This window comes from Prionailurus bengalensis, chromosome X, assembly GCF_016509475.1.
Source record: "Prionailurus bengalensis isolate Pbe53 chromosome X, Fcat_Pben_1.1_paternal_pri, whole genome shotgun sequence".
NCBI lineage: Eukaryota > Metazoa > Chordata > Mammalia > Carnivora > Felidae > Prionailurus > Prionailurus bengalensis.
The window spans coordinates 55,210,727-55,222,931 of record NC_057361.1 but is presented as its reverse complement, the minus strand read 5'-3'; positions in this window follow the sequence as shown (position 1 = coordinate 55,222,931).

Genomic DNA, 12,205 nt, shown 5'->3' with positions numbered 1-12,205 from the left:
TTTTTTCAAATAAAATAAAATTTAAAAGTCAACACATAAAAAGATGCTCAACAACACTCATCATCATGGAAATACAAATCAAAACTACAATGAGATACTACATCACGCTTGTCAGAATGGCTAAAATTAACAACACATGAATGACCAGTTGTAGGTGAGGATGTAGAGAAAGAAGAACACTCTTAAAATGTTGGTGGGAGTGAAAACTGGTGTAGCCATTCCTAAGTAAACTAAAAATAGGATTACCCTACAAGCCAGCAATTTCACTATTAGTTATTTACGCAAAGGATATAAAAATACAGATTTGGAGGAGTACATGCACCCAATGTTTACAGCAGCATTATCAACAATAACAAATGTATGGAGATAACCGAAATGTCCATAGACTGATGAATGGATAAAGAATATGTGCTATGTATGTATGTATATATGTGTATGTATGTATATATATACATACATATATATGTGTATATACATATGTATATACATATGTATATATGTATATATATATATATATATATATATATATAACTCAGCCATCAAAAAGAATGAAATCTTGCCATTTGCAAGGAGGTGGATGGAACTAGAATGTATTATGCCAATCAAAATAAGTTAATCAAGAAAGAAAAATACCATATTATTTCACTCCTATGTAGAATTTAAGAGACAAATCAGATGTCATATGGGAAGGAGGGAAAGAGAAGAGAGAGTAACAAACCACAAGAAACTTAATGATAGAAAACTGTGGATTGATGGAAGGAGGTAGATGGGAGATGGGTTAGATAAGTTATGGGTATTAAGGAGGACACTTGTTGTGATGAGCACTGGGTTTGTTTAAGGGATGAATCACTGAATTCTACTCCTGAAACTAATAGTGTGTTGTATGTTAACTAATATATAAATAAAAATTGCAACAAAATAAAATAAAATATCCAGTTCCCAAGGAAAAAAAATTATAAGGAATGAAAAGGAACATGAAAATATGACCAACACACAAGAAAAGAGAGAAATCAACAGAAAGGACATGTAACAGTGACAGTATGCCAAATTTAAGAGGAAAACATTTCAAACTATCCATTATAAATATGTTAATAGAACTAAAAAACACACAAGAAACACTTGTCTAAAGAAGTAAAGAAAGTATGACATTGTTGATCAAAAAGATAATAAATAGAATTAAAAAAAACCAATTTTATTTATTTATTTATTTTTTAATTTTTGAGACATAGAGAGACAGAGAGTGAGCAGGGAAGGGGCAGAGAGTGAGCGGGACACAGAATCTGAAGCAGGTTCTGGGCTCCAAGCTCTCAGCACAGAGCCTGACACAGGGCTCAAATTCACAAACTGAGAGATCATGACCTGAGCCGAAGTCGAACGTCCAACTAACTGAGCCACCCAGGTGCCCCCTAAAAAAACAAATTTTAAATGAACTTACTGTAAATTCTAGACTTGAAAAATACTATAACTGAAGTAAACTAGTTACTACAAGGGATCAAGAGTAGATTTATTACTGAAAAAAATAATTAGCAAACTTAAATATAAATTGATAGAGATTATGCAAACTGAGCAACAAAGAGAAAAAAATGAACAGAAATAAAGTTTCAGAGAAATGAAAGACATCATTGAGAATGTCAAAATTCACCTAACAGAAATATCAGGAGAGAGAAAGAAGCTGAAGATAAATATTCAAAGATACAATAGCCAAAACTGTTTTAAATGTATTTTAAAAATGACAACACACATATCCCAGAAGTTCTATGAAATCCCTGTATGATAAACTCAGAGACTCACAGACACATCAGAGTAAAAATGCTGAAAATCAACAAGGAGAAAATCTTGAAAGCTTCAAGCTTCAAGCTTCAAGCTACATATCATTTATAAGGGAACTCCAGTAAGATTAAGAGCTGATGTCTCAGGAGAAATAGTGGAGGTCAGAGTCAGTGAGATAGCACACTTAAATTTCTCAAGGAAAAACACTGTCAAACAAGAATTTTTTATCCAGCAAAGATAATGTGTAAAAAATAAGGCAAAATAAACACTTTCAGATAAAAATTAAGAAAATCCAAATTTCTGGAAAGAAGTCAGAGTAGGAGGATCCTGAGCTCACCTCCACCCATAGACACACTGAGATAGCTACATTAGAGAAACTAACTCTGAAATGAGCTAAAGAGTAGAACAGACTTTTCACAGTTAATCAGAGAAAGGAGGCAACATTGAAAAGGATAGGAGGGATAGAGACTCAGGCACCAAATGCCCAATGACACCAACTACAAATGGAAGGGATACCACAAGCACAGAGAAGCAACAAGATCAGACCCCACAGCAGGTACCACAGGCACAAGGGACATGCATTAGGAAGACAAGCCACCATAACATCTGGCTTTGAAAAACAGTGGGGCTTAACATTGTGAGTTTGTACAATCACAGAGGCTTAGCTCCAAGTAAATTCAAATCAGTGACATTCGCTCCAGGAGAACCAGAGGGCAGTAGGAAACAGAGTTCCCACACTTAAAGAGTCAGCATAACAAATAACCTGACTCAGACATGACAGAGAAACCTTAGGTTGAAAATCATTTGGAGTAGTGAAGGAGATATATTCACTAGTCCCATAACATGTGCTGGAGGGCCAGGAATCTTTAGGAGACTTCACCAAGAAGAAAAGTGCTGGTGGGTGCCATGTATCTCAACCCCCTTACCCCAGCCTAGATAGCCAAACAGTTACAGGAAACAGTGCTAGCACTTCCCACCTATCTTGCTAGCACATCATGCCCTGACACATGTTCCTCTGAAAATTCAACACATCTAACTCTTCCTACTCCACAGTCATTCCTCCAAAGCAACCCAGAAAGGAAGATGATTCCTCATAGGAAATGGCTTGGGAAAGTGAGATAGGCCAAATTTTATGAGTTCATGAAAACAGTGGACCTTGAGTTGAAAAGGTCATTAGTCTTGTCTCAGTGAAAGCCTGGAGGGCATTGTGCAGCTCTTGGGAGGGAAGGTATGGAAAACATCCCATTGACATACAGCATGCAAACAACAATCTGAAGAGTGATTGGGGCACACAGTGGGGAAGTAATTTACTTTTTTATCAGCATGTTCCAGAGAGAGATATTCACCGAGAGACCCCTCTGGGAACAAAGGAACTGCCCAGCACCATTTCTCTACCTAACTCCTCAGCATAAGCACTGGGCCACCTGTGGGAATCAGCACAGCATTGACACTCACAACCTAACTTGCTTACACCAAGCTCCAACTCTCTATGTTCAGATGGAACTGCTCTTTCCAGTCACATTTGCTTCATTCCCAGTGTGGCAGACATCCTCCTCCAGAACACCAGCTTAAACTCCTGCCAACACTGAATCTCTTGAACTGGGACTTTTGCAGGGGCTCAGTTCTAGCAGCAATGACAATGGGTTTCATTTCAGAAGCAGACAAGAACACACCTAGTCATAACTGGCCATGAAAATTCATGCCAGCGACAAAACGCTGCCCACAACAGGCAAAGAGAATCACTGCAGAGAACTAGTCTGAATGATAAAGTAACTAGGACACAACAGCAAAGTACATGCAGCACATATTGGAGATACTCCTAGAAGAGCAAGGTCCAGGGGAACAAAGGGACACTACACAGCAGGGTACTGTAGGACCTCTTCTTCATAATGCATTTCCCCTCAAGAATAAAAGATGTAGCTTAATTTCCTAACACATAGACACAGGCACAGACACAGACACTTAGAAAAAATGAGAAGACTGGGGAATTTGCCTCAAATGAAAGAACAGGACAAGGCCACAGCCTTGTGAAGACCTAAGTGAAACAGATATTACTAACATGCCTGAAGAAAATGTAAAGATATGATCATAGAGATACTCACTGAAATTGAGAAAGAGGGGAAGGCATCAGTGAGAACCTTAACATAGAGATAAGGAATAACATGTCAGAGATAAGGAATAACATATCAGAGATAAAGGGTACAATAAAGTGAAGTAAGAAACACACCTGATGCAATGAGTAGCAGACCGGAAGAAGTAGATAAACTAACTAATGACCTAGAAGACAGTAATAATACATAATACATAATGGAAAGTAATAATTATGAACAAAAGGGAAAAAAAGAAATATGCAAAATGAGAATAGACTTAGGGAACGTGGTGACTCTATCAAATGTAATAACATTCATATTATAGGAGTCTCAAATAAGAGAGAAAAAAGAAAGAGAAAATTCATTTGAATAAATAATAGCTGAAAATATCCCTAAACAGATATCCAGATCCAGTATGCACAATGAAACCAAAACAAAATTAGCAAAGGTCTGAACCAAGATATATTGCAATTAAAATGGTAAAATATAGTGATACAGACAAATCTTGAAGGCAGCAATAGAAAATAAGAGTTGTATACAAGGGAAACTTGAAACTTCATAAGGCTATCAATGGATTTGTCAGCAGAAACTTTATAAATCAGAAGGGATAATATACTCAAAGTGCTGAATGTTAAAAATCTGCATCCAAGAATATTGTATCCAGCAAGTCTATCATTCAGAATAGACAGAAAAAGAGTTTCCCAGACAAACAAAAACTAAAGGAATTCATGACCACTAAATCATTTGTGCAAGAAATATTAAAGGGGACTATATGATGGGAAAGGAAGATAAAAAAGTGACTGTATGAAGGTAAGAGACAGAAAAGCAGTTAAGAAGAATACTTTCATAAAAAATCAGTGAAGGAACTCACAAATTTAAAGGATGTAAAATATGACACTGTATACCTAAAATGTGGTGGGTGGAGGAGTAAAGAAGTGGTTCAAGAGTCATCTGGCTGGCTTAGGTGGTTAAGTGTCTGACTCTGGCTCGGGTCATGATCTCATGGTTTGCGGGTTTGAGCCCCACATCAGGCTCTGTTCTGACAGCTTGGAGCCTGGACTCTGTTTTGGATTCTGTGATTCTGTGTCTCCCTCTCTCTCTGCTCCTCCCCTGCTCAAGCTTGCTCTCTCTCTCTCTCTCTCTCTCTCTCTCTTTCTCCCCCTCTCTCTTTCCTCTCTCTCTAACATAAATTTAAAAAATTATAAAAACAAGAATTGGTTCAAATTTAAGCATTCATCAACTTATAATTGACTGCTGTATACAGAATATATATACAAACCTAATGGTAACCACAAAACAAAAACCATTGATAAATACACAAAGAATAAAGAGGAAGAAATCCACATATATAAATAAAGAAAACAAGCAAACTATGAAAGAAAGACAAGAAAGGATGAGAAAAAATATTCACAAACAACAACAAAGTAGTAAAATGGCAATAAATACATGTTTATTAATAATTATTTAAATGTAAATGGAATAAATGATCCAATAAAAAGACATAGGAAAATAAAATGTTAAAAAAAAAACTATCTCCATGCTGCCTACAAGAGACTCAATTTAGACATACAGACATCTGCAATTTGAAAGTGAAATATGGAGAAATATCTATCACACAAATAGATGTCAAAAGAAAGCTGGAGTAGTAATACTAATATTGGATAAAATACTTTAAAACAAGGACTGTAATGACAGACAAATAAGGGCATTATGTGATAATGAAAGGGACAATCCAAAAAGAAGATATAACAATTTTAAATATTTATACAGCCTACATGGGAGCAGTCTAACACATAAAAGTTAATAACAAAGGAAGTAATCAATAATAATACAATAGTAGCCAGGGTCTTTAACACCTCACTCAAATAAATGGACATATCATCTAAACAGAACATCAGAGGGTCACCTGGGTGGCTCAGTTAAGCATCCAACTTAGGCTCAAGTCATGATCTCATGGTTCATGGGTTCGAGCCCCGCGTCAGGCTCTGTGCTGACAGCTCAGAGCCTGGAGCCTGCTTAGGGTTCTGTGTCTCCCTCTCTCTACCCCTCTCTGACCCTCTCTACTTGTGCTCTGTCTCTCTCTGTCTCAAAAATAAACATTAAAAATTAAAAAACAAACAAACAGAACATCAGAAAGGAAACAATGGCTTTGAATGACATACTAGGCCAGATGGATTTAACACATATATTTAGAACATTCCATCCTAAAACAGCCAAAAACACATTCTTTCCAAGTGCACATGGAACATTCTCCAGAAGAGATCACATATTAGGCCACAAAATGAGTTTCAACAAATACAAAAAGATAAATGTCATACCATGCTTCTTTTCTGAATACAATGCTGTGAAGCTAGAAGTCAACCACAAGAAAAAAATCTGGAAATATCACAAACACATGGAGGTTAAATAACATGCTACTAAATAAAGAATGGGTCAACCATATAATAAAATAATTAAAAATAAACATGAAAATAAAGCAGAATGGTTCAAAACATTTGGGATGCAGCAAAATCTGTTCCAAGATGGAAGTATATAGCAATTCATCAAAAAGCAAGAAAAATCTCAAATAAACAACTTAACCCTACACCTACAGAAGCTAGAAAAAAGAAGAAACAAAGCCAAATCAGTAGATGGAAGTAAGCAATAAAGATTTGATAAAAACTAAATGATATAGAAAATAGAAGCACAATAGAACAGATTAATGAAATCAGGAGCTTGTTCTTTGGAAAATCAATTAAATTGATCAACTTCTAGCCAGTCATATCAAAAAGTGTGAGAGAGAGAAGAGAGAAGAGAGAAAAGAGAAGAGAGAGAGAGAGAGAGACGTGGAAAGGACTCAAATAAATAAAATAACAAAGGAGAAAGGAGAAATAACAACCAACACCACAGAAATACAAGCAATTTTAAGAGAATATTATTAAAAAGTATATGTCAACAAATTGGACAACATAGAAGAAATGTATAAATTACAAAAAAAAAAATATAACCGACCAAAACCGAAACAGAAAGAAATAGAAAATTTAAACACACTAATTACCACCAAAAAATTAAATCAGTAATCAAAAAACGAAAACAAAAACAAAAACAAAACTCAAAACAAACAAAACTCATGTACCAGCTGGCTTTACAGGAAATGTCTGCAAAACATTTAAAGGAGAGTTAATATTTATTTTTCTCCTACGTTTGCAAGAAATAGAAAAGGAAGGAAAACTTTCAAATTCATTCCATGAGGGCAGCATTACCTTATACCAACATCATATAAAGACACCACAAAAAAGAGAAATACAGGCCAATATCCCTGATGAACATGTGCAAAAATCTTCAACAAAATACTAGCAAGCTGAATCTAATAACAAATTTGAGAAATTATTCACCATGTTCAAGGGGCTTTTATTCCCATGTGGCAAGTGTAGTACAATATTCACAAATCAATCAACGTGATACATCACATTAATATGAGACAGTATATGAAATATATGATCATTGCAATAGATGCAGAAAAAGCACTTGACAAAATATAATATCAATTGATGATAAAAACCTTGAAAAATGTAGGCTTAGTGAGAACATACCTCAACATAATAAAGGTCATTTATAAAAAACCCACACCTAACATTAATGAGTAAAAACTAAGAACTTTTCCCCTAAGGTTAGAAATAAGACAAGGACATCCACTCTCACCATTTTTATTAAACATAGTACTGGAAGTCCTAACCACAGCAATCAGACAACAAAACAAAAGAAAAGGCATCCAAAACAGTAAAGACGAAGTAAAATTTCACTCTTTGTAGATAACATCATACTCTAGATAGAAAACTCAAAGACCCCACCAAAAACTGCTAGAACTTATAAATTAATTCGGTAAGGTTGCAGGATGCAAAATCAATGTACAGAAATCTGTTGCATTTTTATACACAATGATGAAGCAGCAGAAAGAGAAATTAAGAATACATGCCCATTTACAATTGCATCAAAAATAATAAAATACTTAGGAATACACCTAACCAAAGAGGTGAAAGACCTATGCTCTGAAAACTATAAAACACTGGTGAAAAAAATTAAAGATGACACAAAGAAATGTAAAGACATTTCATACTCGTGGGTGAGAAGAACCAATATTTCTAAAATGTCTATACTACCCAAAGCAATGTACACATTTAATGCAATCCTTATCAAAATACCAGCAGCATTTTTCAGACCTAGATAAAATCATCCTAAAGTATGTATGCAGATAGAAATGGCACCAAATATCCAAATCAATCTTGAAAAGAAAAAGTAAAACTGGAGGCATCACAATTCAGGACTTTAAGTTATATTACAAAGCTGTAGGGATTAAAGCAGTATAATGCTGGCACAAACATAGTCACATAGATCAATAGAACAAAATAGAAAACCCATAAATTAATCCAAAACTATATGGTCAATTAATCTTTCACAAAGCAGGAAAGAATATCCAATGGAAAAATTTAAATTGATGGAACACTTAAATGTGAGACAGGAAACCATCAAAATCCTAGAAGAGAACATAGAAGTAACCTCTTTGACATTGCCAGTAACAACTTCTTTCTAGGTGTGTCTCTTGAAGCAATGGAAACAAAAGCAAAATTAAACTATTGGGACTTCATCAAAATAAAAACTTCTGCACAGTGAAATAAACAATCAACAAAACTAAAGGACAACCTATGGAATGGGAGAACATAATTTCAAAAGAAAGATCTGCTAAAGGGATACTATACAAAATATATAAAGAACTTAGAAAACTCAATACCACAAAAATGAATAATCCAAATAAATATTGGCAGAAGACATGAATAGACATTTTTCCAAAGAAAACATAAACATGTCAAACAGAAACATGAGAACATGCTCAGCATAAGTGATTATCAGGTAAATCCAAATCAAAACTATAATTTGATATCATCTTACTCCAGTCATAATAGCTAAAATCAGCAACACAAGGAAAAATGAGTATTGGTAAGGATGCAGAGTAAAGGGAACCCTCCTTTACTGTTGATGGGAATGATAAGTGTTACACCCACTCTGGAAAACATTACAGGTGTTCCTCAAAACTTTTAAAATAAAACTACCTTACAACCCAGCAAATGCACTACCAGGTATTTACCCAAAGAATACAAAAACCAGTAATTCAAAGGGATACATGAACCTTATTTCTATAGCAGCATTGTTTACAGTATCCAAGATATGAAAGTAGCCCAAGTATCCATCCAAAAATGAGTGGAGACAAAGAATATTATGTGATATATATGTGTATATATATATATATGCCATAAAAATGGCTAATAAAAAGGCTATATATATATATATATTAGCCATAAAAAAGAATGAGAACCTGCCATTTGCAACCACTTGGATGGACCTAGATAGTATAATGATAAGTAAATGAAGTGAGACAAAGAAATACAAATGCTATGTGATTTCATTCCTATGTAGAATTTTGGAAACAAAACAAAGAAGCAAAAAAACAAAAAGAGGCAAATAAAGAAAATGGACTCTTAAATTCAGAGGACAACCTGGTGGTTTCCAGAAGGGATATGGGTGGGAATGGGTGAAATACATAAAGGGGTTTCTTTAAAACACCTAATATGATGAGCACTGAGTAATACATAAATTGTTTGAATTATTTTATTGTGTACCTAGAATTAATATAGCACTATATACTAATCATACTTCATTTTTTAAAAGAAAATTATGTAGCTTGAGAAGGATGTCTACATAGTAGAGAAATATTGAGAATTTTTCTCAAGGAAAACTGTCACCACATTCTGTTACTTCCTTTACTGATGTTATGCTCAGAAAATTATTTTATCTTTTGGAACAATTATCTCATTTGAAAAATGGGAAAAACAACAGAAGAGGGTGTTATGAGGAATCAATGAAATAAATTATGTGACAAAGAATATGAAAACAAAAAAATTAAAAGGATTAATTGCTACCAGACCTGCCTTACAAGAAATATAAGAAACCATTTTTTAAGATGAAATGGATGTGACTCTAGATGGTAATATTATAATTTGAATTCACATAAAAAAGAGAAGATCCCTACGAATGTACTTTTGTAATTATAGTAGACAGTACTAACACATAGTTTACTCCTTTTTTCTTATGTTATATATCAATAGTCTAAAGTTACATATAATATGTTATTGTCTAAAACTATATATTATAGATATTGAATGCATTTATATATATTATAATACAAATTGTATACATTGTAAAAATATATAATTTATATGTATTCTTTTAGATAATTGATGTATTACTGAGTTCAGAAAAAAAGGGGTAGGGGTACCTGGGTGACTCAGTTAGTTAAGCTTCTTACTGTAGATTTCAGTTCAGGTCATGATTTCATGATTTGTGAGATCAAGCCCTGAATCAGACTCTGTGCTAACAGTGAGGGGCCTGCTTACGATTCTCTCTCCCTCTTTCTCTACACCTTCCCCCACTCACATGGTGCAAGCACTTTCTCTATCTCTCTCAAAATAGATAAACTTCATTTTAAAAAGGAAAGGAAAAAGGAGTAAATATAGGCATATATATGTATATAGAATTTATATTAATATAAATATTTATAAATATAATTATGTAATGTATTTCTAGGACTGTAATATACAGAAATTCATATATCGGTGATGTGTTTTCCATTAACAGAATAAAAAAATAGGTTGGAGCAAAGATATAATGGGCTAAAAATGAGAAAATATGGTAAATTAAGAGTAATTTTAAAACATAAAAATGTATTAATAAAATTAAAATTCTACATTAGAAAATGTTCACTCATTATAAAGTAAGTCAGCAAAGGATGAATAATGTAAATGGGAAGATATGAGACATGTAGAAAACAGAAAGATGGCAGAGATAAATACAACAATATTAATAATAAAAATTAAATTTAAATGTAAGAAAACATCCAAAGAAAGATAGAGGTTGTCACACTGGATTAAAAAATATGATCCAATTTTTTATTGTCTATAGGAGTCACACTTTTGATTTAAAGACACAGATACTTTTTAGGGGTGCCTGGGTGGCTCACTCAGTTGAGCCTCTGAATACAGATCAGGTCATGATCTCACACTCCATGAGTTTCAGACCCGTGTCGGGCTCTGTGCTGACAGCTCAGAGCCTGGAGCCTGCTTCAGATTCTGTGTCTCCTTCTCTCTCTTCCACTCCCCTGCTCATGCTCTGTCTCTCTCTGTCTCAAAATGAATAAAAACATTAAAAATTTGTTTAAATAAAAAAAGAGACACATCTTTTGAAAGTAAAATGATTGAAAAATATATCATGCAAATAACAGCCACATGAAAACTGGAGTGGATATGCTACTATCAGACTTAGGGATTAAACAACAAAAAGTTTTATTAGAAATTATGATAAATGAGGAGGTCATGGGTGGCTGAGTCGGTTAAGCATTTCACTTCAGCTCAGGTCATGATGTTGCAGTCATGAGTCTGAGCCCTGCATCAAGCTCTGTGCTGACAGCTCAGAGCCTGGAGCCTGCTTCGGATTCTGTGTCTCCCTCACTCTCTGCCCTTCCACAGATCATTCATATTCTCTCTCTCTCTCTCTCTCTCTCTCTTTTTCAAAAATAAATAAGCTTTTAAAAATTTAAAGAAATTCATGGAAGATGTCAGTGTAGGAGGACGCTGGGCTCACCTCGTCCTGCTGATCACTTAGGTTCCACCCACATCTGCCTAAGCAATCCAGAAAACCACCAGAAGACTACAGGACAGACTCTGTAGAGCCAAGCATAGACAAGAGGCCCACAGAAGAGGGTAGGAAGGGTGGAGAAATTGTGGGCACTACACAGACTGGCAGGAGGGAGCCCGGGTGGTGGAGGGGCAGCCCACTGGGCAAGGCAGAGCCCCTGAAGACTGGCTTGCAAAAGTAGAGGGGACAGACTCCATGAGTTCTGACAGCCAGTGGGACTTAATATCTGGAATGTTAAAAGTCAACAGCTCTGCTCTCAGAGAGCAGAGACAGCGAGAGGACACCAGGAGGGAGAGTTGCTGAGCCCCAGAAGACAGAGCTCAAATCAGCAGAGACTAAGGCTCTGGCAAGTGCCATCTCCCTCTCCCATCCCCCAGGCTAAATCCCAAAGGGAACCAGTTCCCATCACCGAACTTGCTTGCACCGTGAAAACACAACTTTGTGCTTCTGTGGATCCATCCCCCTGACAGGCCTGCCCCCTATCCAGTGCTGCAGTGACCCTCCCGCATGGGACCACTTAGGGCAAAGTGAGCTAAGCCTGCCCCTCCCACCCCTGTGCACCCTGCGGATCAACCCCAGCTAATACGCCAGATCCCATCGAAACAGCACCACAAGCCTGG